General features: G+C 38.0%; 1 protein-coding gene across 1 annotated transcript in view; it reads right to left on the bottom strand.

Moving 5' to 3' along the window:
• Positions 1-24,982, bottom strand: part of PLCL1 (phospholipase C like 1 (inactive)) — a 446,236-nt gene that overhangs the window by 239,107 nt on the left and 182,147 nt on the right. The gene's annotated exons all lie outside the window — the stretch shown is intronic.

The raw sequence follows: 24,982 nt of genomic DNA, 5'->3' as shown, positions 1-24,982 counted from the left end.
CTAAAGGATGGTGGCAACAGGACACATAACAAGCAGAAGCCAAATTGACTCCTATTCTTGGAAGCTCTGCACATCAGATTTCAAACCATTTGTTTAAATACTGGCAGAGAACCCATCACCTCCATCCCTCTGGCACAGCCTTTGAAGCCCAGTGTCTAGATTCTGACCCAGGTCAGATTGTATGGGCAAAGGATATGCTCCACTTAGGAAGAATCCTCAAAGGCTAGGGCCTTTGCAGTCTGGCATAAAGCCCAAACCTAATATCATATCTAGAGACCCCATTCCTAGACTGAGCATTATGATTCTCCCTATTCTATATACCTCATGTGTAAGTCATAGCCTCAAGTAAGCTACCCTGTGTTATCATAGTTAATATGTATCACTATTACTCTCATAAAATTTAATGGAAGACATTATTTTCTCGATTCTGTATTTTATTTAATTTATTGGTGGCAGTTGGTAGCACAGTGGAGAGCCAGGAAGACCTGAGTTCAAATCCAGCCTCAGACCTTTACTAGATGTGTGACCCTGAGCAAGTTACCTAGCTTCTGTTTGCCTCAGTTTCCATCTGTAAAATGGAAGTAATTGAGCCTATCTTGAAGGGTTGTTGTGAGAATCAAATAAGATAATACTTGTCAAAAATGCTTATGTAAATCCTTATTTCCTTCCCTTCTCCTATTTAACCATAGTCGGTTTTTCTTCAATTCCATTTCTTTGATTTCATAGAAGGTAGTACTGGAAAAGACTTTAGAACCTATTGACTCCAATTCCTTCATTTTATAGATAAGGAACTAAGACCCAGAGAGGTTAAGTAATTTGAACAATGTCACACAGTTCATAAGCATCTGAAGCAGGAAATGAACTAAGTCTTCCTAATTCCAAGTGCAAGGTTTTCTCCACTACATCATGCTTTTTATATTTGCTGAATCCACAGTTTTTCTTTTACAACTTTACAAGTCATTCCTAAATTACAAAAAATTAGAGTAGTAATAGGAAATTGTTTTGTATTTGAATTTTAACATTTAAATCAATTTTTTAAAAAAAACCTGAAAATAAAATAGAACAATAAATGTTTTCAAAATTGTAATTTTTCTCTTAGGCATTTCAATTTGATATAATAATTTATGGTTGCATCTATGTGTTTTTCTTTTAACATTTCAAACTTCAAAGAAAGGTCCCCAAAGTTTTAGAGCCTAAGCATTCCAAAATATCTTAATCCACCCTGGGCTTTTGCTTTAACAAGACACATAAAAGTTTCAAGCCAAAGCTAAGGGCTGGCATAGTTAACAAGGTCTTATTGCTGGTGTCTTGCATCTGTTTTCCTGCTTGCTTTACTCAGCCCTGCCCCTCAGATCTCCTAGTTTCTGCCTATTTGTGTTGGCTTTTGTTCCTCACCTGTCTCTGACCTCCAGTATTTATGGCTTACTTATTTGAGTCTGTTTTGCTGGCTCCTAATTGGTTGCTTATATTGATCCTCGTATGTATATATATATACCCTGATCCTACCTCCTGTCTAACTTCTAACGCTTGCCTGATCCTTTAAGCTCTGATGACCTGGATTCTAAACATCATTGCCCAATAGGACCTCTGATACCTGATTTTTCTGATACCTGGCTTCAACCTCTCCCTCCCTCTCCTCTCTGTATTTCCCCATACCCCTGCCCCAGTGTGACAATAACAAAGTCTAAGTCTGAATTCATAGAACTTATTAAAACACAAACCATATATACAACAACTATCCTTAACTCCAAATTCCTTTGAATGGACATTTTAAATTTTGTTCTCCAAACCGGATGTCCAAATAAAGGAAACTACAACCATCTATTTGATTTAGGAACATCTGAAGTAAAAACTTCTTAAAGACCCTATTACCTTTTGCTAATTAAAAATTGATAACTTCCTGTTTCTTTTCTTGCATAGTCTACTTAGGGGACAATTTTACCTATTTATTATGCAAAAGATGAATTTAAGACCCAAAGAATTCTGAAGCCAAAAAGGACCATAGGTATTGCCTAGGCCAAATCCTCCATTTTAAACACGAAAAAGGGGGGAGTCCAAAGAGGTTATATGTCTTGTCCATTTTTTTTTATTTTCTTGATGCAGACCAGATCCACACGAGTAATTAACCCTCAACAAGGTGAATCCGTCATCTTAAGTAAGGATCTCCTCAAAGTTTATAAGACTTAGAAGTGTTGTACATATAGTGTGATCTTATACCTTGAAGAATTAGTAGAACTTTGAATTCTTAAGCAGTATAGTTGCTAGTATAGACTCCATCCAGTGTCTTCTACTTGCTCCTTAGGAGCACTTTTAGAATCTGGGTCCTTAGTATATATGCATTTACTTAGAGAGCAGCTATTCCTACTCAAGAGTCCAATCTCAACTAAGCAAATGTAGATGATAAGATAAAAAGAGAAATGGACACTTGCTTGATTTTTGATCCTGAGTTTCTGAAAGCCACAGAATGTCCAGAGTACAACATACAATAATATGGTTGACTTATCAAGGCTCCTTTTTTTTCATTCAGAGAAAAGAACAGAAGAAAGGCTAGAAAGAATAAGCAAGATAGCTTTAAAGGCTACATGCTGAGTTTACATACTTAAAAAGAAAAACAATCTAGAGATCTGAAATTTGATGTACAATCCTTTATTTTTCTGTTTTACTATGCAGATAGGAAGGACCATTTTATTTGGTGTTTGTTGAGAATAAAAATCAATTTAAATTCAACAACAAAAAGTCATGCAGAACTAAAAAAGAGTGAATGATGTCCTAATTTTCATGAAAGGAAAGAGCAGAGTCCCTCCAACCTCAGCTCAACAGCAAACAAAATTCTAGGGTATATTATCACAAAAGAATAATTAGGAAATATATTTCAGACAGGATAGAGAGATATTATAGACAAGGCAACAATTTTGTTTGGTGGATTCAGAACTGACCAAAGGACCTGAGGCAAACAGAGGCCATTAATAATTCAACTTTAACTGGGAAGTTTAGGGCTTTTTCCTCAAATGAAGTGTCTCAAGGAGTTGTTCTTGGTCCTGGGCTATTTAATGTCTTTATTGGTGAATTGCATAAATTGATACAAGACATAATTATCTAATTATACAATGAATAAAGATGGGAAAGATACCACGCATATTGGTTGATAGAGCCCCAAAAGAACATTGTAAGCAAGAAAGATGGACCAAATCTGATAAGATGACATTTAATAGGGATAAATACAAAATTTTGCAATTGTATATTTAAAATCAAGTACAGGATGGAAGAGGCATAGCTTGAGAAGAGATTCCAAGAAAAAAAGATCCTGGGGCTTTTAGTAGACTGCAATTCCCAACAAGCCAACAGTGTGATCAAAAGAAAACAAAAAGCTAATGCTACATTAAGAAAGGAACAGTATACAAAATTTGGAAGGTGATGGTATCCTTTTCTTTGTCCTAGTAAGACCACTGTATTCTGGGGTTTTTTTACCCTAAATTTTATAAGTAAATAGAGAGCATTCAGAAAAAAATGAGCAGGCCGATGAAAAAAATTGGAGACCACGTCAGATGAGATCAGATAAAAGAACTGGAACATATTTAAACTGGAAAGCAAAAGACTTGGGGTGGAAGAAAGAACGTAATGGCTGTGTTCAAGCATCTGAAGGGTTGTCTTGTGGAACAGAAATTAGATTTGTTTTTCTTAACCTTGGGAATGCCAATGGGTGACCAGATGTCATGGTGGAAGTTGCCCCAAGATAGATTTAGGCTCAATATAAGGGAAAACTTCCTAATAATTAGAACAGTCTAAGTGGAATGAGCTGTCTCAGGGAGTAATGAGTCCCCCTACATTGAAGGTTTTCAAGCAGAGATTGGATGATTGCTTCTCAAGGATCTTTCAAAAAGAGATTCTTGTCAGCTATGGGTAAGACCAATTGGTCTCCGAATTTATATCTCATTCTTCTGATTCTATAATCTTGATTAGTTCTTCCTGCAGAAGGCATTTCCTAATTTCACAGCAAGAGCTTCTAGTATCTTCTCCTCTGAAATTACCTTCCATCAATTTTGTAAATATCTTGTATGTACCTAGTTGTCTCTCCCACTAGAATGTGAACTGCTTAAGGAGAGAAATTTGTTTTCCCTCTCTTTATATTCTCAGGATTTAGCACAGTGCCTGGCACACAGTGAGCGCTTAATAAATGTTCATTGACTGACTTTGCCCTGCAGAGAAAAACTAGGATCAAGAGTCTAGAGAGAGGCATATGTTAGCTCAATTCAAGGAAAAACTTCCTAATCACCAGAGGTTTTCCAAACATGGAATGAATTGCCTTAGAAACAGAGAGTCCTATCACTAGAAGCCTTCAAATAGAAACTGGATGATCATTTATTAGAGATGTTTATCAAAAGGATGCATGATTTGGTTAGGAGCTAGACTAAGGGAGCACTGAGTTCCTTTGAACTCAGCAATTTTCTAATTCTGTGCTTCTAGATTTAAAATTTACCTCGAGGTAACAAAGTGTCACTAGAATAATAAATAACACATAATTAAGTTCAGTAATAACTGTGTTCATTAGAAGCTAGTCATCCAGACAGACATCATCAGTGCAAAGCAGTTAGAGAAGATTAGTATATGATAGAAATAAGCTTACGAGAATTAGGGAGGAGGAAAAATCCCAACTAGATTTTTTCTTTGTAAGATTAGTCATTTGTACTGAGTATGGCAAGATAACATCTAATTCCATGCCTTCTCCATTGAGGTACCAATACATAATGCATGCCTCACTGACTATGATTAAGTGACATCATCCTTATTTGTGAAGAACATCAGGCATGAAGAATGTTAAATAAACTATTTTTACTGATATCAATGATTCTACTAAAGTTGTTCTCCATTGCCTCATGGTGGTATGCAGGAACCTGGGTTCCTAAAAACTATGCCAGCAGAACATAAGACCTAGAAGAACAGGAAAGGCTTTGAAAATAGACTAGTCACCCATTATTTGTCTACAGACCAAGGAGAAGGCTAACAATGTTTGAAGAGGCTCATCACCAAAAATTTGGTCACTAGATAAAGGTTTCTGGCCCCAGCAAATTGCTGCAGAAAAAAAAGTTGTTTGGAGACATTGGTAGATTAAAATAATATCAATTATGAACTAAAAGAGAGTTCATAAAGTCTTTCTGTGTTTTTATAATTTTATTAGGTTTTCTAACAAAGTTTTTTTTTGAAAAGTCAAACAAATATTTATTAAGCTCCTACTACATCCTACCACTGTGTGAGCTCCTGGAGATATGAAGACAAAGACAAAAATTAAACACTCCATGCCCTCAAAGAACTTACATTCTATATTCATATATAGTTATGTACAAAATAGATAGGAGGGAATTTGGGAGAGATGACACTAGTAACTGGGATTCCAAGATTCATATATAAAACTAGTGATGGAGCTAAATTTTGAAAGAAACCGGGGATTCTACAAAGCATAAGTAATGGAAAAAAGCATGGGGATGGGATATAAGCAGATCAAAATTATGTAGATGGGAGATGGGGTGTCCTTAATAAAGAATAGTGAGAAGAACAATTTGACTAGACTATAAAGTGCATGAAGGGGAGTAATATGTAATAAGACAGGAAAAGTGGGTTGGTGTCAGGCTATGAAGGGATTTAAATGGCAAGCAAAGGTGTTTAAAATATTTAACTCCATAGGTAATAGGGAAGGAACTGCTGGAGCTTAATAAGTAGGGGAATAATATGGTTAGACTTGCACTTTAGGAAAATCACTTTTGCAGCTGTGTGGAGGATAGAATGAAGTAGGGAGACACTTGAGGCAGAGAGACCAATTAGGAGGCTCTTTCAACCTCTATAGAGGGGATGAGAGCCTGAACTAGAGTAATAGTAACAAAAGTAGAAAACAATGAATGAGTGTTGACAAGGAGGTAGAAATGTTCTGGAGGGTTATTTTGGTTTAGAAAGGAATTGCAAGGAGGACTACCAAGGATTTGAGTGATATACTCCTTCCAGGACCAAAACTTGAGAATTTGATTATGATTCCAGAAGTTGAAAGGGGTGGGGAAGGGTGTTGGAAAGGAGATGAGGGAAGGTTTCAGAGATAGCATTTGAGCTGGACTTTGAACAGTAGGGTTCCAAAAGGTATAGAAGAGCTATGTGGAAAGAGGAGTGGAAAACACTTTAGGTTTAGGGAATGCCATGAACAAAGACAAGAAAGCAGGAAAGTGTTGGATGTGTATAAAGAGTGGCAAGTAGTCCAGTTTGGCCAAAGGGTAGTGAACATGGAGGGGAATAGCATAAGAAAAAATAATGGCATTAGAATATTACCCAAAGTAGCTTAAAGATAAACAATTTCTGTGCATTTATTCTGAACTTAAGAAATAAAACAAGCATTTCCATAACATAGTAGAATAGAAAAAAAGATAACTTCAATGTTATCCATAAATCCATGTTTCTATCCTTCATCCTACTTATCTTCAAGGTAAATTAGTATCCTGATAAGCCTTATCTCAAACTTACTACATAAATATGTGTTTTTGAGTCTCTTTTGAATTCATGGCTCAAATGCCTTTAGAGCTCACTGACACTGTCCACTTTCAAATAATTCTTTAAAATCTACTTACAGTCTTTAAACATCAAACACAATTCCACCATTTTGAATTTCTATTTATCTGTCACATTTAGTTCAGCCTCATCATTTATACTAACTAGTCATATCACACAATAATATAAATGATCACATTTCAATCTAGTATTGTGAATGTCAGCTTTCAAATTTCATCAATTTAATTGAAACTCTTTGCATAATACTATATAGATTTATCTCCTTCATTATGTTTTGTCAGAGCTGATATTAAAAACTGATTGGAATTTCCCAAGTAAAGCAACTGACACATAGGAAAATTGTGCCAGACACATGTTGGGTTATAGAGGAAAACTAGATTCGAATTTAAAATTAACCATGAATGACCCAGATGCAGATAGTTGAGTAGCTTTAATACACAAATCAAAACTGTTTTAAAACTGTCATTAAAATAAACAGGGGTAGTCAGTCACTGGGGCCTGGAGGCAGGAAGACTTATCTTCCTGAGTTCAAACGTGGCCTTGCTAGCTATGTGACCCTGAGCAAGTCATTTAACTGTTTGCCTCAGTTTCCTCATCTGTGTTGGTAAGAAAAATGGGCTCCTTAGCACTTAGTTTGACAAGTGCCCTTGAATAGTTTGGCTTTTGCTCCCTTTGAGTAATTCATTGAGCCTTAATAGGTGCTAAGCCCCAGGCCCAAACCCCTATTAGGTATAAAACCTTAGTGGGTGTAGATTGGCAACTAAGGTGGGGCCCAAGGTGGGGCTAACTCCAGGGAGGGCCTAGTTTACATGTCTGGGAGAGCAGAGGCTCTTAGACCATGTGGGTTTAAGTCGGCCTCTTTGTGACGATTCTAGGTCACATGGGTGAGTCGCATGTGTGACTTACCCCTGATGCTGAAAAAGATATAAAAACCAGGGGTTGGCTGTCTGTTCTTTGGAGCTCTCTTACCCACAGCAGTGGTGGCTCGAGTGACTCTGGGCCAGCCCTTGTTCTGAGGTCCCGGGCTGAACCTAGATGTTGGTAACTATGAATCTGTATTTGGTCTGTCTGTTAATGTTTGTAATTTGTTTGTAATTTGCTCTGAAGTTCAGTGTGCTGGCTTTTTCCCCTGAACTAAGGGAATGATATTTGTATGCTGAATTAAAGTAAGCTTGTCACCCCTTCACCTTGCTTTCCTTAGTTAAGCAGATCAAAAAGAACCTGTGCTGTTGGCAGCTTTCTGGGTGCTGGCCGTGGGTGGATCTTACACCCCCACAGAAGCTGCTAGCCGGATTGTTGAAACATCATCTGTAAAATTAGCTGGAGGAGGAAATGGCAAACCACTACAGTATCTTTGCCAAGAAAATGCCAAATGGGGTCACCAAGAGTCAGACACAACTGGATCACAACAATCACAGAAAGAAGGCATTAAAATTAAGGAGGACTGACAAAGGCTTCTTGGAGAAGGTGGGACATTAGGTGAAACTTGAAGGGAACTAGAGAAATATAGGAGGCAGAGTATTCCAGGCATGAGAGACAATCAGGGAAAACACTAATAGTCTGGAGATAGAGAGTCATGTATAAGAAAGAGCAAGGGGTCACTGTTACTGGGACATGCCAGATCCAAATTCGCTATCCTTTCCACTGTGTACAGCACAGTTTCTAATTACGATTTTGTGTTTGTTTCTAGTAACAATTTAGTTCCCATCTAAAATAGACAAATATTACCTTCCACTTGATGCATTTATCCTTTGCTTAAGTCTATTTGTATCTTGCTTCCATCTGTTACCTTTACTTGAGCTAAAGAGGCAAGAAATAATAGAAAAGAACTGTTTCCACCTATCTTACCTTCGAGGATCAGTGATTTCATCCTTGTGATTTTGTCCCTTAATCACATAGCCTGAATTCTCTCTGATTTGTTAAATGATCTGCAAAAAATTACTGTGGTCAAAAAAAATTTACCATGTGGTGACCAGCACCCTGGTGATCAGATTCTCCGACCTTAGATAGGCTTTTCCTTAGGAGGTAGAGACACAGTTCAACACTGGGTCTATATTGAAGCCTTTTCTGTTTGGTAGACGTACCAAGACTTGTACTCTCCTGACATAGCCTTTGAGAACCCAGGGTCAACTCCACAGCAAAAAGAGACCCCAGAGACCTTGTGGGTCAAAAAATAACTCCCTTAAATATAAAGCCTCATTTCTCAAGTCATATATTTCAAAAAGAATCTATCATTTAAACCCAGGAAAGAGAAGTTAACTGCCCCCAAGTCCTAAGTTTATTTTATCTGAAATCCAGATAAGGCTAATAAAATAGCAAATAATCATCCCAGATCTAGAGAATTGAGTAAAATTACAACAGGAGTATTGTAAGTGAAGTATCATAAGGTTTTGATAATGATTTTTATCTTTCTGTGTCCCTAAGGAAAATACTTGTATGTAAACTAAAAGGAAGGAGGAAAGAGGGGAAAACTAGAAAGCTTCAAATCCATCCAGAATGAAAATAAACAACTAACTGAACTTGACATTGACCTTTAATTGTTCCAAATTGATGGAAAGGAAGATATATAAGCGCCAGAAAATGTCCTATAAAAGGGAACTGTAAACCAACCATTTGCCTGCCTACTACCAAAAGGAAGATCCATCCATCAGACATTGAAATCTGTTGTACTCTGTCTCAGGATGTGACTGATGCAAATCATTCCCCAAGATCAAAGTGCCATCAGGAACAGCTATACCCCCAGGAGTATGCTATGCTAAAGTGTGCATGGAGGTGAGGGATGGGAAAGGGCAAGATAAGTCAAACCTTCACCCATGAAATGCGTTGTGACAAATATTTAAGGCCAAAACATTTGTGCCTCACAAACCATTATTGATTTGGATTATTTAGCATCAATCAACTGCCAAATTCCAAAATAAAATCTGAAAACTTGCCAGAATTCTTCTGACATAATCTTTCCTATGAAGCACAAATACATAATTGAATACCCCTTGCCAAGAAGCTGACAGGGAAGCTAACATTCCTACAGTACTGAACTGGAGAAAGCAAAATCAAGCTACACATCTGAAACACATTCTAATACATGAAAGTACACCATGTACGCCATACCATGGGCCTGATGGAATTAATTTGCAAGGCCCTGGAGGTACCACGTATATAATTTTCCTCAAAAAAGGGACTACAGACATGTTAGCTAGGGGGGAAAATGACCTTGGCCTAGGCAGAATTATTGTGTAGAGGAAGATTTTCTTCCCAAGATTTTCCTTTAAATGTTATCCGTACCCTTTCTATTCTTCATGCCTTCTCTCCATCCTCAAATACCCCATCAACAGCTGTTCCCAGGGAAAAAAAAATCTGATATCACTTATTTACATCTTCATGTGAATTCAGGGATACCAGTTACTAAAATTTTAGCCTTATCTCTTAATTATACAATAAAGCTTTTCTCATGTTTTAGCCATCTGTAAGTAGGTGTGGAGACATTTTGCCTCCTAAAAACATACCCTGTAGATAGCTCTATAATCTGCCTACACAGAAAGCAGCTACTGAAGTGTTCCTCTACCTTTTTATCTCATGACTTGCCTAAAGACTCCTGAGACCCCCCCCCTTGTCTTTCCTCATCTCTCACACCACAAGCCCCATACCCCAAAGTATGATAATATGCCCATGTTATGTAGGAGAGTAGCATATGTAACAGATTTCCTTTTACCAGCCAAAGGGAGGAGCTCATTGAACTGCTTCTGAGTTAGGTTCAACTGATCCCATGGGAGACCTGCTTTTTAGACCCCAGTTATTGCAATAAGGGGGAAAAATGTGGTGATTCTCTAACAATACAATATGTAATATCAACCAATCCCCCGTCTACATCCACACAATGAAGGTAGGATACGGCACCATGAAAAGATAGAAAACAGATTTGAATAGAGGACAGAGATAACATGGATGATAGAATTTTTTTAAAAATGTGTTCAAACCATGCATTTCAGCTCCCACCTTCACCAAATCTTTTGTCAGTGCTCTTAACAGTTATCAACCTTTCCTCCTCCTCCTCTTCATCCTCCTCCTCCTCCTTTTCCTTCTCCTCCTGCCTCTCCTCCTACTCCCACTCCTCCTCTCCTCCTCCTCCCCCTCTTCCTCCTATTCCCACTCCTCTCCTCCTCCTTCTCCTCCTGTTGATCCTGAACAATTTGTGAAGAAACTGGCAGGTAGTTAAGTGGTCTAAAGCGGGAAAATCAGGAGAGAGAAGGAGAGAAGGAGAGGCCAGAAACAAGACAAGCAACAGTTCCTTTGATACATTAGAGTTCTATGTCATTTGGATATTGCCTTTGATTTTGACCCTAGTAAAGTTAAAACCAGACTTTTAACAATGAGAACTTCTTTTATTTGGGGTAGGGGTTTGGGGGGTACTGTTGAAAGCAACTCTGTTCCTGATCCCGGTGTATCCAAAACCAGGTCCGACAAAGGACTTCCTGATTTTACAGAAGAGACACAAAGCAATGGTATTTATACAGCATGATTTCATAGCCTAGAAGCTGAGCCTTTAAAGTGCATGTGGTTTAGTGGTTAAAGCGCTGAACCTGAACTCATGAAGAACTGGATTTCTAACACAAGTCACTTCCGTCAGTCAACAGTCAATAGGCATTCCACAAGAGGCTAAGGGAGGTTACAAGGAACTAACATTAACTTGCAGATTGAGGAAACTAATAAGAGTATTAATTACTATCTGTGAGAAAAAAATATTTTCAGTCACTATAAAGATAATAACATATTGGTTTTCTGGACAATGTCTTGACTGGTATCTTAACATTAATCTTGTATTTTTAGGAATGGATATTTCTTACATCCTTCCCTTTCTTTTAAATTTTTTTTTACTGATTCCTTTTCCTTTTAAAATTACATTCTTTTCTGAAAAACTTATCCTTCCCTCCTCTCCCCTCAACATTCCCTGACAACAAAGAAAATAAAAAATATCAGCAAACCCAAAAACCCACTCACTGGGTAGAAATATACACATATACACATATTGTCTACCTATCAATAAAATATAGATAAATATCTATAAAAGATGGATGTATATCTATAAAATATATAATCTATAAAATATAGATAAATAATATATGTAAATCTACAAAATAAGCAATACAGATAGATGTATATACATGTATAGTATATGTACATATATCCATATGTATATATGTACATATATTTATATGCAACATTCCAAGCCCATAGCCATCCCATCTCTTCAAAATTTTCTTTCTATTTCTACTACCATACCTTCAGCCCAGGTCCTCATTAAATCTTTTCTAAGGTATTATAGTGGTCTCCTAACTGGAATTCCTTCCTTCAAAGTAACCCTAAATAACTGCCAGATTAATCTTCCTAAAGCATAACTCTGATGGTGGTCCCTTCATTTCTCAAGAATCTCCAATGTCTCATTGTCTCAGTGTTTAGATGAAAGACACTCAAAAATATATTTATTGAATTAAATAACATTTTAAAAATTTAGATCTACCTTCTCTAAAAAGTAAGTAGATACAGCAATGAACATGTCAAAACAGTCACCATCTTTGCATTGTAACCAAATGAAGATAAGAACAGAGATCATCTTACTTGGAGAAATAAGTGTCTCTGATCCTAAACTAAAAGACTTGGGGTTTTTACGTGGCTCATTAATTGTTTTCCTGTCATGCATTAACACCATATTAATCTGAGTTGTTGTAATAAATCACCACATAATTCTTAAAACCTATTCCTATATTTCTTGTTCACCAAAGAAACCACAATACTGACATGATATAGATGAGAATTACAGATTAGAATCTCCCAGACTTAGTTTGAAAGAAACAAGTAGAAAGCTATTTTGAAAACCAAACAATTTGTTGGACTGCCTATAATTTTTGTCCTAAAATTGAGACTGACTTCTTAGAGTGGTAGATAGAATGCTGGTCTCGGAGTCAAGAAGACCTGGGTTCAAGTCCTGTCATTGACTCTATGGCCTGGGACAAGTAATTGAACCTCTCAGTGCACCCAGGTTATTCTCTAAGACTAGATTGTAGGGCAAGTGCAGATCTGCATTGACACAGGGAATTTCTCACCAGGAGTTCCCTACAGCAATTCACTGATGGGTCTAATTAACTTTTTTTTTAATTTTTAATTTTAAAAGATGGAGAATAATACCAATGTTTATTACTACAATCATCACTCTTTCCAAAAGAACTTTGATGCAAGGATATCCACATTTTCTGTCCTTACACAATCAAAGAGTTTGAGAATAGAAAGGAGAGTAGATTTCTAAAAGGAAGCTTAGGCAATTGTATTCAACCTTTTCATTTCTCCTTATGTAGAAAGTGAGGTTCAGAAAGATTAAGTGCTGGGGAAGCTAGGTGGCGCAGTAAGTAGAGCACAAGCCTTGAAGAAAGAAAGAAAGAAAGAAAGAAAGAAAGGAAGGAAGGAAAGAAGGAAGGAAGGAAGGAAGGAAGGAAGGAAGGAAGGAAGGAAGGAAGGAAGGAAGGAAGGAAGGAAAGAAGGAAGGAAGGAAGGAAGGAGTTATTCAGGAACTGTGCTAAGTGCTTTGCAAATATTTCATTTGATCTTTACAAACTGCCAAGGTAAGTGCTATTACCATCACGATTTTACATTTGAGAAAACTGAGGCAGACAGAGGTCAGGTTACTTGCCCAGAGTAACACACCTAATAAGAACAACACATATACTGAAATACATTAATGGTAGAAGTAGAAGAACCGAAGGAGAGAGAAGAGACTATTTGGCAAAAAGTGGGGAAAAAAGATTGCCAATATACGTTGATTTTGAATTGCGGACATATATTTTTTGGGTTTGGAAATAAAATAGAATAATATGTTAGTACCTCACTATGGCAACGGTTTCTATTTGGAAGGCTTCTAAGTATTCATACAAAATAGAGAAATGTCAAAGAATTCTGAAATATATAAATTACTATTATTCAGACTGCTAAATGTCCAAGTTTTTTAGTATCTAAATACTGACTTCAATTTAATGTTATCTTGTTCTATGCAAAGAGTACCTATAAAGTAAGAGTGATTTTCTATAAACAAATATGAGAACTAAATCAGTATTGTCCTCTTTACTCTCGTCACCTTGGAAAGCCATAGATATTTAAATAGTGGAAATATTTTCTCTACATAAAACTTGTTTAGAATTGCCTTGGGCTCCAGTTAATGAACCACATGAAAAAAAATGGCCCCATTATTTTGCTACTTTATACTTTACAACAACACCTTGGTTTAGACTAAAAATAGTAGTACTCAGCTTGACCACACACTATATTCACCAAAATAGGCTCAGAATGACTTGGCTATTTTAAAATAACATAACCGAATCCAAAAGACAAGGCTCATTACATGAAGGATCCAAAAAAAAGGAGTTCCAAAAATATTCTAGCCAAGGTGGTGGTGTTGCATTGTTGAGTTTCCTGTCGTGATTACTCAGTTGGATACGAACTTCTAATATGTTTGTGGGGGGAAGCCAATCTCACCATTCTAATAATGTTCTTCTGGTCAACTACATTTTGATAGGCAATGTTAAGCAAACAAGATACTTTAAAGGCCATGTTTTGAGGATCACATATTTGGAGGCAGAAGGAACCTTAGTGGCCATCAAATCCAACCTCTTCATTTTACAGAAAGGGAGACTGAGGCTGAGAGATTAATTTTAGATATGCTCTATTATAGTCTGTGAATATATATGATTGAATCCATTATGGTCTGTATCAGAAATAAAAAGTGAAGTGGTTACATATATTTGAATATATATAATATATATATAAGCTATAATTATGTAAAATATGGTAATCAATTCCAGACCGATGGAAATATGCAGTACAAATTCTATTAACGAGACTACTTCACGAGATTCATTATTTGCACTGATTATGACCTAGCTGTGTGTAAACATAATAAAATGCTGGCCCAGGCATCATGAAACATATAGAAAAAAGCAGACATTCCCTGAATTGGTCCTGGAAAGAAAAATCATATGAGGTCCCCAGGACACCCAATCTTTCAGTCAGCCATTTAAACAATGTAGGGTTATGACTCCCAAATGACTCCCAATGTCCCTGTACAACCTGACCCTGGGCTGGTTATGGCTACCTTATAGTCTTGATTAAATCTGTAGGACCTCAACCAGTGACTCATAGTTTACATCAAACTGCTCTTTTGTTGGGGGTAAAACATGAGTTACCACTATGCTCATGGCCTTCCTTGAAACCCACTATGTCAACTATTGCCTTCTATTCCTTCAGCGTCTGATAGGGGATAGATTATACAATCGTGGCAGTTGCCCTCACCCATAACAGGACTTTCCGGCTACATCCAGATTTGGGTAAAGAAGATAAAGCAGCAATGAACGGCTAACACCTCCTGACTAATACCAAAGCAAGGAGAGGTCTGAAAGAACCAAAATGGAATGTAGCCCACAAAAGACTTAGAAAGAGCACTGACTTAGAAGTGAAAGGATTCGGATTCGAACTTCAGCTCTTCTGGTCTGGGCCCAACTCAGGCCAGTCCACTGGTAGTTTATGTTCAATATTAGAACAGAATGAGACACTTGTAGGTCATGCAAGAGTTATTAACAAAAGGAGATTTATTTAGCCACAACAGAAGAAGGATATTTAACAAGGAAATGCATTGAGGAAACACCAACGTAATTCAGTTGAATGAAGCTCCCATACCCTTGTTATCTATCATGACCCACCTTAAATGCCTTAAAAGGAAGGCTTAGCCTGTACAAGAGCCATCAGGAGCTCCAGGTGGACCTTTAGACACCAGAGCCAATCATGTCTCAAGGATTGTCTCAGTACCTTTCTAGGAAAAAACAAGCCTGATTCACATGAGGCTGGTGGGTTGGGATATTGCTCCCACCACAACAAATGGGAATCACTTAGTCCTTTTGTCCTTGAACAAGTCACAGCCTCCCTAGACCTGAGTTTTTACATCTGTAGAAGGAGGAACATTAGTCCATATGTTCTAAACTCTCTTTTAGCTCTAAATTTTCGATCCCAACAGAAACAATGCACCTCCACTTAGAACATATGAACTCTGTGAGATGTTCAGCTATATGTTATCTCAGTGAAGAATCCCAGAATAATATGACAATGTCATTTTGAAATGATGCTACTAACATAACATAACAAAAGCCACTACAAACTTGCAAGACCGTCATATTTGGCTGCTTGCCTGAAGTGAAAATTGAATTATTAATGACAATCCAGACTGAGACCCTAGAGACATTAAGCCCCTTGAAAAACATTCTGCTTACCATCACCACACTGCTTGTCCTACGTTCATGAACAACGTTTCTACGGAACTAACAACCCTCTTCTAGAAATATTGCTTTGCCTAAGGTTACATTTTTATGAAGCATTAGATAAAGTTTGAAGATTTAGTGATTTCTGAAGTCACAACAATGCTACCAGTAGATGAGGGAGGTAGCCATTTAACGATTTTTTGAAGGATGAAAGGAAAGACATCTCTTGCTCAAACGCATTTTCCTGCCTGTGCCTACCACGGTGCCTGAAATTCTCACCTTACTCATTCTATGAGGTTGAGGTAGTACCATTAAAAGGCAAGGGATAACTAGAAGAGGTAATACATTAAGTCACAGTCAATTATTTCTACCTTAGCTGTTCATTTTATAAATACTAATTCTTAAAACTAGTCAGGGAGTCATATGTTGTCAGACATGGCCAATATGTTTGGGGTTATTTTCCACTTAACTATGCTTCTTTCTTCTAAAGGACTGTCCTGGGGGAGAGGGAAAACTGAGAAATAACAGCAACGTAAAGAAAAAGTCAATAAAGAATTGAAAACTACATCTTGTACCAAAAGGACACAAACTCAGTAGCCATCCAAGTCATGTATGTTACACTAAACATACATATGCACATACATGCTGTGCCCTATCCACCTATAATCTGACACTCTAGTCTACCCCTGAGATTCTTGGCTTCATCTCCATGAATATCCTAAATAGATACTCCTTACAAGAGAGAATTAACAGATTTCACAAACATGTTCATACACCACCAGAAGCAGGCCTCAGGCTAGAATAAAAATTTTTCTTGCTAATTGCAGGTACCCCAGAGAACTTTCAGAAGTTTCTGCAACTCGATTTTATTACTGGAAACAACTTCATTAAGAGAGAATACCATACAACCACAATTTTGGAGTCAAAAGGTCAGTCTCAATGCTTATGTCACATTTCTACACCACAATGGATTTCCTCAGCAAATTCTGAACGACCAAATATTGTCTATATGAAATACTGTGATGATAGAGAGAAACAATGCTGTACAAATACATGTGATTATGTCCACAGAAGCAATCAGATAGAACAGCAAGAAGGGATTGACTTATTCTATAAAAATACTGTATAATAATGAATTAAATGGTTGAGATTTTGTTCAAATATAGAACTAACAATAATACATCCTATCCCAGCTTGTTCATTTAATAGACCACAAACCTTTACCTGTTTAAATCAACACAAGGGTACAAAGTGTTACCTTCGAAGAAAGAAAAGCAAGTCCTGCCAAGTCCATTGTCATGATGGGGGGCAAAGCATAGGATTTCTAAAATTGCTGATCATTTTAAAATACATAGAACAGTGAATTTAGAAAAGGCTCAATTATAAAGGATGGTAGCTTTAAATTCTAACAGGTTTGAAATGGGGCCATGCCACCATATCATGTGGATATCTACTTTAATTATTCTTGCTATCTATATGCTGTTTAATAATTTTTATATTCCTAAAGGACTTCAGGTGCCATAAGTGCCCTCTTAATTTTGATGCCCTGGGGAAAACTTCCATTCTCCTCACCCTAGTTATGACCCTGGGTAATATATTATCATCTTCATTTTTATAGATGAGGAAACTGAACCTTATGGAAGCCAAGTAAACTTCATCAAGTCATACTCTTAGTATGAGAGCCAGAATTCAAAGCCGGGTCTCTCTGGCTCCAGGTTTAGTGCTCTATTACCTGAGAAGTCGATTGATATGGGGATTGAGCTGAGGATACCAAGCCCCAAACTATGGGGAAGTGCTTTGGGCTCTGTTCAGTGGTGGGATTCAAATGAATTAACAACCGGTTCTCCACAGAACCAAGCCGAGGTGCCGCCCCTACTGCTTGGCAGATACAGGCCTGCCCCAGCTAACAGCTAGTTCACTGAACTCAACCTAAAATTAGGTACCGGTTCTACCGAACCTGTGCGAACCGGCTGAATCCCACCACCGGCTCAGCTGTATCTGAAATGCATCAGTAACAAGGATTGCACCTGCTCAGTACATGCACCCGGCTGGTCCAAATCTTAGCTCCAAGACTGGTTTGACCTCTACTACAACAAGGCATATATCTGAGTGGTTCAAAACCAGGTTTGTAAGGTCATAAATTTAAAACCACAGGGTCTTATTAGGACACAGGCTGGGAGAGGTTTTTGAGAAGTACTCGGACCTCTCTCTAGTGGTGGAGCGCAGTCCATCCTGGAAATGTCCATCTTGCCTTTCACATTCAGCAATTTCATCAAAAATAGACACAAGTAAATAGAAACCACCAGCCATTGGTCTATTAGGTAAGTAACTCAAATATATGAACCCAAAATTAATCTCCCACCCCCTACCTGCCTACAGTGCTAGGATCCCTAAGACTGAAGTATTGATTTTGAGTTTCCTTCCTATCCTACCTTAAGTCCTGACTCTGGAACAGGATGCAGGCAGAAAGAGCCTAGTTTTACCCAGGGTTCAAAAGAATGGCACTACCAATAATAATAGTAATGACCATTACTATTATTATTATTTACTAACACTTATATAGCACTTATTATATGCCAGGCACCGTGCTAAATGCTTTACAATTATTATTTCATTTCACAATAACCCTGAGAGGTGGGTAGTATCATGATCCCCATTTTACAGATGAGGAAACTGAGGCAAATAGAGCTTAAGTGACTTGCCCAGGGTCAAATAGTTGGCAAATAAATGTCGGAGGCCAGATTTTGAGTCCAGGCCTAGATCCCTATCCACAACACCATCTAGCAGTAGCCTTCCAGCCACTGCTTCTGCTGAAATCTGGTGGTATCCAATGTCATCAGGCCCAGAATGGATACCAGACTACTAGAAAAAGGCCTTCCCCAGGGTTCCATTTTGGAAAACCATCCCAGACTCCTCACCTTGTACTTGTATGGATTTCAATTAGTTCTTTAGACTGGACAGGAGTAATTCTGTTCTGAGATCTTAAGACACTTCTTTCTATAATTAAGAGGATAATATCACTTTCTTAACCCTTAGAGCCCCAGATCCTTCTTTATTAGACCTTTACTCTGACCAACACAGGAAAACCCCAAATTACTCACAGCAGAAACCTTTCTATACTGTTCAGCTTATCTAGCCAATGAGATTCCACACCATAATCAGATTAGGAGAAGGTATAACATATTCAATCTCCTTCCATCTGATAGTGGGAGCAAGGTGACCTGAATTTATACCTCCCACCAGGGTGATAAATGAGTTCTGTGAAAGAGAATTAACAGCTCTGTAGCTTAAGTCTCCAGAAAGCTTATGCAGGCCCAGCTCTTCTCATTTGTGCAGGGGAGGGGACGCCAGTGACACTGGAAATCTTGCTTTAGGAGCTTCAGTCAGGGCTTCATACATCAAAGATCCCACTCCACTTAGTGTCATTCTGACACTCTATTTCAGTCCCCTTTCTCTCAAAATAGCATTACCCCCACTTTTTGCTTGGCCCTTCCTGCTTAAATCCCTTCTCCTTTAGTAGATCTGGGATTTTTCTCCTTCTGGAGAGGGAAAGGGTCCCACAGTAGGGGGTCTCATAATAACCATGAAACTGAAAAGAATATAATCTAGCCTGGTCTGTTGTCAGCTATGCAGAACTTTGAAAAGAACCTAATTGGTTTATCATGCATGTCTCACATGAGCCAGGAGTAATTGTTACCTGTAAATTCTACCTGTGACTAATTTGTAGCTGGAAGGCCTAATTAAATCACAGGTGACCTGCCAAGGCATATTTTTAAAGTAAATAAAACTGCAGGGAAGGCACAACCAGAATAATTGGAAGCAAGGACAGGAAAGAGGTGGGTCAGTCAATCAGTTAGTCAATAACCATTTATTAAGCACCTACTATGTGCCAAGTACTGGGTAAGCACTGGAAATTCAAAGGAAAAGGGCTGTCCTGAGGAGGGAAATGAGTCCAGGATCAGCAGGCATCTGCCCCACCCCCACACCAAATAACACCTGGGAACCAGAAAGTATTGCCAGGACAGTGATGTCAAGAGACTGGCATAAAGCAGACCCATTGTATATCCATGTGCTCTGATCATTGTATGAACACTTTCCCACCCCCAGATGGAGGCTGCCAAAAAGTCCCAGCAGCACACCACTATCCCTACTGGGATGCAAAGAAACATAGGCTTCAGCCCTTTATAATTCAAAAGCTCAACTCTCTCTCTGCCAGCCCCAAGCCCTCCCCTTCTCGACCTTCAAAACCTTGGATTCTGCTGGCTGTAATTTCAAGGCAGGCTCTCTAACTAAAATTCCTTATTTACTACAAAGTCTCACTAAGACATGCTGCCTTAAACTTTTGAGTTTTACAAATGATCTTACATGATTACTTGAAACTCTTGTCCAGGGCATCCTCATAATTTTGGAGGTGACCCCATCATATTTTGGTGGTTAAATTTTTGAGTTTTTCAAAAATAATTTTATACAATTATTTGAAGCACCCCGTACCAAAGTCTTTATCCAATGTCTCACCACATTTTGATTTTTTGAAGGCTCTGTGAGAGTACAGGAAGCCTTAACCTAGGGGTGCATGAATTTTAGAAAACTATTTTGAAAACTGGATTTCAATATAACTAGTTTTCTTGGTAATACTATATATTTTAACTTATGCATTTGAAGACATTAAACTCCATAGGCGTCATCAGACCACCAAAGGAGTCCACGGACACACAAAAAAAAATGGTTAAAGACTCATGACCTGGAAGGTCTTACCAAGCTGAGAAAAACTTCAAATACTGACCCAGTGACACAGTGTTATGTTTTTGTTTCAAAGACACCTCTAAGAAAATTCACAGAGACACATCATCATAAGGACATAGGTGATGAAATTATTTTCTGGATGGAGGGAGTCCTATCAATACATGAAGACTGTTTACTAAGGTCTAAAGGGGTTAGAATTTACATTGAAGGAAGAAGTAGCCATAATAAAATTAAGAATTCATGAAGTATTAACAGAATCAAAACACTGTAGCTTTGAATACAGTGATTTCTGTTTACCTGCCCCAGTAGTTTCCCTGCTGAAGGCAAAAACATTGTTTATATACAGAGTGTCCCAAAAAAAGTTCAATAATGGAAAACTACACTAAGACTTTTGGCATAGTCTATATAGTTAATAGGAAGCAGCCAGACCCTAACCATAAAGGGCAAAAGTATTTGAATATGAGAAGCATCATAGCAAATAGGAGACATTTACCCTGAATTCAAGCCTTTTGTCACTAACTTGGTTTCAGTAAATTGCTTACTTTTTCTGATGCTCAGTTTCCTCATATATATAAAAGACAGAGTCAAACTATATATCTTGAAAGTCTTTTCTATTTCTGAAATATTTCTGATCAGGGCCACATGATTATGTACGTATTTGAGAAAGGTGATCTTTTTTAAAAGTTGTGGAGTTAAATTTTAAGAAGATATACATGTTTGTGTGTGTGCGCGTGTGTATGTGTGTGTGTGTGTGTGTGTGTGTGTGTGTGTGTGTATGAAGAGGAGCTATGTATTAGTTTATTGAAGAAAGAGATCATTGGTGGTGCAAGATGTATTAAAGGCAGTCATACATTTACTCATTAAATCATATTTTTGCCTAGAGGAAAGGAAAACACTTTTCCCTGATACTCCAAGAATGTGGTGTCTGCTATATTTCAATAAAAAGGAGACTTTTTCAGTTTAGGACATTATAAGAGGGACACTATAGAAATCAGCTTCATAAATGCTAGCTAGGAGTAGCATGACTAGGCAACATTTCACGTGAAAAAGATCTGGGGGTCTTACTTTCCCCCTCACTAATCCATATTCCACATAGCTGCCAAAGTATTAATCTTAAAACAAAGGTCTGACCATGTCACTCACCAGCTTGAAAAGTTACAGTGGCTCCCTGTTGGGGGTGGGGAGGGGAGCAGAAGGCGGATACATAAGCATTTATAGAGTGCCCACTATATGCCAGGCACTGTGCTAAGTGCTTTATGAATATTATCTCATTTGATCTTACCAACAACTCTTTGAAGAAGGTGCTGTTATCCCCATTTTTATAACTGAGGCAAATAGAAAATAAGTGATTTGCTCAGAGTCACACAGCTAGTGTCTGAGGCTGGCTTTGAACTCAGGTCTTCCTGACTCCAGATCAAGCGCTCTATCCACTGTAACATCTAGCTGCCTAAGTGCCAATTGCTTCAGGTGTAAAAGAAAAACTCCTCTTTTTGACATTAAGGGCCATTAAAATCTGGCTTCATATTACCAATCCAGATTTAATGCCCATTATTTCCATTTTCACAATAGACTTGCTAGCCAAACTTGCCTACTTGTTCGTCATACACAACATTCCACCTCCTGTCTCAGGGCCTTGCAGTCTACCTTCCATCCCTGAAATGCACTCCCTTCTCATAATCTCTAGCTTTCTTCAAAGCTTACCTTAGAAGTCATCAGCAATGAAGTTCTCCCTGATCTCACCAGCAATGAGGACCTCCTTCTCCCACAAAATTACCTGATTTAGTACACACTTTGTTCTTATTTATATGTGTACTTGTTATTTCACTAGATGGAGTATAAGTCCTTTGAGGCTAGGCATTTTCATTTTTGCCCTTTTGCCAAAGGCAAAGCAGGCCTTAGCATAGATTGGCACACAATAGGTCAGCTTGCCAATAAATATTTATTATTTACCATGTGGTAGGCACTATGCTAAGTGCTGGGAATATTTTTTAAAAGGCAAAGAGATGGTCCCTGCTCTCAAGGAGCTCAGTCTAACAATAGAGACAATATGCTAACAGCTAGGTACAAACAGGATATATACAAGATAGAGTGGACATAATTAACAGAGGAAAGGCACTAGCATTGGGGACATCAGGAAAGGCTTTTTGCAGAAGAGGGGAAGTACAGCTGTGACACGAAGGAAGCCAAGAAGCAGTGATGAGGAAGGAGAGTATTGCAGGCATGGGGAAAAGCAAGTGAAAATGTCCAGAGTCTGAAGATGGAGGGCTTTGTGACAGGAAAAGCAAGAAGGCCAGTGCCACTGGATCTCAGGGTATGCAGCATTAAATAATTGTTTGTTGGTGGATCGATTAATGGACTACAAGCTAACGTACATCAATTTAGCAGCCAGAAGAGACAATACTACCTACGGCTTCACTAAGAAAGTCAGTGTCCAGAATGAGGAAGAAATAAATCTACGATATATACTCAGCTGAGGTCTGGCCATATCTGGGGTACTGTGTTTAATCCTGGGCACTCCTTTTTGGGAAATACTTAGACAAGCTGGAGTATGCCCAAAAGAGGATGAAGCCTGAGAAGGGTGAGAACATGCTTGGAAGGAACCAGAAATGCTAAGCCTGGAGAGGGCATAATGGTATTTGAAGGGCTTTTATAGAAATATAGAAGAAAGATAAGACATGCATGTCTTACTTGGCCCAAGGGAATATAACTAGGAGCAATAAGTACAAATTGTAGAGAGGAAATTTTTAAATTTACATAAGGAACCTTGTAATTAGAGCTATCCAAAGATACCATGCGCTGCCTTAAGATTTACAAAGTACTTTACAAATATTATCTCTTCTGATACTCACAACAACTCTAGAACATAGCTACTATCAATATCCCCACTTTACAGATGAGGAAACTGAGGCTGCCAGAGGTTAAGTGATTTGACCAGGGTCACACAGCTAGTACCTGAGGCTGGATTTGAACTCAGGTCTTCCTAAGGTCCACACTCTCTATACACTGTGCTACCTGATTCTAAGAAGTAACAGAATCCTCTTTCATTGGAAGTCTTCTAAAATATCCTGTATGTTGTAGAAGGGATTAATTCAAGTAGGGGTCAGATGAGATTTCCCTCTCAATTCTGACATTCTGTGATTCTGCAATTTAAAGCATAATAAAGTGATTAAGCATTCACTATCAGGTTACAACAACCAAAACATTATTTTAGTCTTGCACCATTAAACAATTGGACCACTGATGGAAATAAAGGACAAATCAAGATAATTAGGGTTACCTGTTCCCTTCACCATCAATCAGGAACGGAAGGGACAGAACAAATTCATGTTCACTTTTTATTTCTGTCCAGTTACCCGTACTAAGAGCCACTAGGTGGCACAGTGTATGGAGTACTGGATCTACAATTAGGAAGACTCATCTGAGTTCAAACCCAGCCTCAGACACTTACTAGCTGTGTGACTCTGTGCTGGTCACTTAACCTGTTTGTCTCAGTTTCCTCATCTGTAAAATGAGCCAGAGAAGGAAATGGCAAACCACTCCAGTTTCTCTGCCAAGAAAATTTTAAACAGGGTCACAGAGGGTTGGACACAACCAAAAAATCATTTAACAACAATAACAACAGAAGTTGTCCCTAACTTCATTTTCCCATTTATTCTATCACATTCCCACCTCCTCTGGACTATAGCTATGAGGCACCAAACTTGACAGGCTGTCAATTGGCCAGTTGACAAGGGCGTTTATGCCAAACATACGCCAATTCTATAAGAAAACATTGAAGCAATGATCTTCACTGAACTAATTATACAACTACCTGATTCTCCTTGCTTATGACCAAGAGTGTATACACTCCACTCCAAACTAGAAAGAAAAGAAGTCATAAATAGAAACACCACCTGTCAAACACTTCACTTCAGTAATTACTTCTTAATCTTAAGCTCTCACTCCTAACAAACACACACTGGCATTAAAAGTCAACAATTTCTTCAAATGTCCATTCTAATTCCTTACTTCAAGCTTTTCTTAAAGTACAGTTAGTCTTTCTCAAAAAAGGGGGAAGTGAATTAATTGACTAGCCAGGAAGGTAACTTAGTTTACTAGTGGGAAAAGCACTTGACAAAGAGGTAAAAGATCTGGTTTCAAGGAATAACTCTGCCACTACTCATATTATGACCTTAGGAAAGACACTTCATCTCTGACCCTGAATTAACTCATCAAGGTGAGTTAAACTAAATATGTCTAAATCTAAATCTAAAAAATCTAAATCTAAATCTAGATCTAAAATTCTTTATTAGCAGATCCCATTCAACTTTGTAACTGACATAAAACTTAGGTAAGTTGTTCTTAATTAATTGAGGGGTTAGAATCTCCAAGATTGAGATTGTTGAGGATAATAGAGGTAATAA

This window comes from Trichosurus vulpecula, chromosome 2 (genome assembly GCF_011100635.1).
Source record: "Trichosurus vulpecula isolate mTriVul1 chromosome 2, mTriVul1.pri, whole genome shotgun sequence".
Classification (NCBI taxonomy): Eukaryota; Metazoa; Chordata; class Mammalia; order Diprotodontia; family Phalangeridae; genus Trichosurus; species Trichosurus vulpecula.
The sequence above is the reverse complement of the archived record's forward strand: the minus strand, read 5'-3'. Positions and strand labels throughout refer to the sequence as shown.